This window comes from Mus caroli, unplaced genomic scaffold, assembly GCF_978045245.1.
Source record: "Mus caroli unplaced genomic scaffold, Mus_caroli_1 scaffold_4, whole genome shotgun sequence".
Lineage (NCBI taxonomy): Eukaryota > Metazoa > Chordata > Mammalia > Rodentia > Muridae > Mus > Mus caroli.
In genome coordinates, this window is record NW_028227259.1 from 90,969,806 (window position 1) to 90,973,309 (window position 3,504).

Sequence of the window (3,504 nt, forward strand, 5' to 3'; positions counted from 1 at the left end):
CACACATCTCTTAACTCTTGCCAGAGCTTCCCAAATTCCCTTCTTTGGTCTCTGTAAAATTCATGGCCTCATTTCTTATTTGCTGTTGTAACATGTATTCCAATGTATATAAATTCAACCACCTCAGTCTGTGTAATATAACTTCAATATACATGAACTCAGGGATGACTGTTTTGGATTACTTATCCAATCGGGAGGCTCTTGATTTAACAAAACAATTTGCCCATTGTCAGCACTCCTTAGTTGTCTGTAGTTCTTTGTCTAGGTTTGAGGCTTCATGAGCTTTCCACCTTTCATGTTAACATGGCTCATGACATCATTCTTTCCAAGATCCTTATTACATCACCATGTTGAAGAGGCCTCATGATTGTAGCTTCTCTGATGTTTCTAACAAACCCAATCTCACAGAAAGCATCCTGTTCCTCTGACACTTACATTCTTTCATCTCCATCTTCTGCAATTATTCCTGAGTCTTACTGAGCTGTGCTACTTAGGTTTCAGATTTGACTGGGCAAAACACAGGCTCTTGTTCTCTGCACTGGGATCTATTTCAGTTTTCTGTAATGTTCTTCATCATTTCAAAAAGAACTATTTTGATGAGGAGTGACAATGTCACTGACCTGTGAGTAGACAAAGATATATTAAGCATAGTGTTGGGAATTACTGTGGCTTGCTAAAATGATGGTTATAGGTTCTGCTCCAAAATTCTTAATTCTGTAGCCTTGGTTAGTCCACAGTTACAGTCCCAGGCATGATTGCATTGTTGTTGAATGGGCCTCAAGTCCATCAAAGTTCTTGTTTATCAAGACACTTGTAGCACTGTTGCACCCACAGAGTTACAATGCCATGGTAAACTTTGTTGTGATTCATAGACATCCTAGATGGGTAAGTATGTTGGTTGTTCTCCTCCCTTGGAATCTCAATAGAATAATGAAAGATAATCCCCAGGAAGTTAGCTCTTAGGTCACATCATTTTCAAACCTAACACAGAGAAAGCACTGTGAAAATAGCTGTGTTGTTATCCAGATGAAAATGGAAGAAAGACTTTGTGTAAATACTTAAAACCTTCAGAATACTTGTAATATAGTCAACCTTAGAACTCATGAAAACAGACTCTGCACATGTAAAGGGTGGGGTTGTATCTAAAATTATGATGATAAGAGCTACGACAAAATTAAAATTTACACTTGCCTTCAAAGCTATCTTAGTCTAAAAATGGCATGTTTTTTAAAATCATGTAAAGAAAATCGTAACTTCTTACAGGTCTGTATAAATTTTCTTTATGATTATGGCAAACATGATTTCTTTATCTATTGCAATATTTTCAAGAATTACTTAAGGAGAATTTGGTAGTATTTGTTCTGTGGATAATTTTATTTAAAGTTATTCTAGCAGTCAATGTGTATTTCATAGGATTGTATATATATATATATATATATATATATATATATAACAGTAACCTACCTTCTAAGCCTGTTCATGAACTTAAGACTTTTCATAGTTTTCCACAAATCCTATTGTTTGTGTGTATGTTTGCCTGCATATATATATAAAACCTCCTTCAGCCTAGCAGGCTGGTTCAGATCTTTCACTACTGAGGCAGGGCCACCTGCTGTGCTGCTTCTCCACTCTACTAGTTTCCTTTGATGTGACACTGCCTGCCACCTGCCTTGAGGGCAAACCAGTTCTCCAAGATTTTCAGGAGTTAACTACAACCTGTGAATATGGGGAATTGCTGCTAAAAGGCTGTGCTGACAACATCAGGAAACTTCATGTGAGTGGGGATGGGTTTCCCTCTATATTTATATTTCTCCATACGCAAAATTTACAAATTTTATTTTTAATTCTTAATACATATTTATTGCACATATTAGTAAGAAACAGGGGAGTGGGGGTGAAGGCATGGGGTACATTTGGAATAGCACTGGAAATGTAAATGAAGAAAATACTTAAAAAGAAGAAGAAGAAGAAGAAGAAGAAGAAGAAGAAGAAGAAGAAGAAGAAGAAGAAGAAGAAGAAGAAGAAGAAGAGGAGGAGGAGGAGGAGGAGGAGGAGGAGGAGGAGGAGGAGGAGGAGGTGAGGAGGAGGAGGAGGAAGAAGAGGAAGAGGAAGAAGAGGAAGAGGAGGAATATGAGGAATAGGAGGAAGAGGAAGTAAGAGAAGGAGGAGAAGGAGGAGAAGGAGAAGAAGGAGAAAGAAGAAGAAGAAGAAGAAGAAGAAGAAGAAGAAGAAGAAGAAGAAGAAGAAGAAGAAGAAGAAGAAGAAGAAGAAGAAGAAGCAGCAGCAGAGAGGGAAAGTGTTTTTGTGCTATAAGTCTAATGCTGATTATGAAATTTTCAAAAAAAAATTTAAACTAAATTTAGGATAAATCCAGAAATACTAGAAAAGAGAGACATTGAGAGAAGTAAAATAGTTTGATTTATATAGCAGGTTAAAAGGGAAACTGTATGTTTCTTTATATTTATAAGCATAAGTTATTCAGGTAATACTACATATCCACTTTCCTCTTGATATAAAGTAATATACTTCTGGTCTGAACATTAAGGGGAATTTTCCTCATAACTTTTAAGAGTAAGGAAAGATGGTACTCATAAATAATTATTATGATGGTACTTTGTTGATTATAGGAATTTTTACCTGATTTCATTGTCCTGATAGCTTTGGGTGCTGGGACATTGCAACGTTATTTGAACTTTTCAGTGTGGGCATTTTGCACCAACTCTGGAGAAGACATCAGAGTTTTAGGTTGTCATTGATCTGCCAGCTCTACCCCTAACCACATCTTACAAGGCCAGAATGTATAATCCAGGTGATGGGATCTTCCATTCTTAGATAGAATTGGAAACATTCTATTACTTGTAAAGCATGATGAATATTTGGAAAAGCATTAACAAAGAAACTTATTAATATACAGGAATAATGCAAAATAATAACATTTGTATGAGTCTACAAATGAAAATAACAGTTTTGTTTCAACATATCAACAGAAATAAATAGCTGACCACAGGGCAAAATTCATCAAATATTAAATGTCACTGCAATGTTGTTTGTAAGTGTGCTAATCAAACTAAATAATATTATCACCTACTACATGAGTTTCTATCAAAGCAATTGCATGATTCTACTATTTAATGGATTTCCTCTGATGAGAGACATCAACTCTATAAAAGTATTAGTCTACAGAATATTAGGTCCAAGCTTTGAAAGCCATGAATTAGTGATCATTTCTCTCTTTGTCGTCCTGTTTGTTGTCATGGTTTGTTGAAAAATAAGAGAGAAATGTGTGCAATAAATATTGGAGTCATTGTGCCACAAAACTTAGAGAGTAAGGATTCACAGTTTGACTAGATTTAAGGCCCATATCTTATTAGATAGAACCCATATAAGATACTGCTGATGTAGTCGAGTATCTAGATGGGTCATCAAAGACCTATGAAAAAAATTCAATAGTAATATTCTCACATAAGAGCATTGCTACAAACAAACTCATAAAACAACATTCTG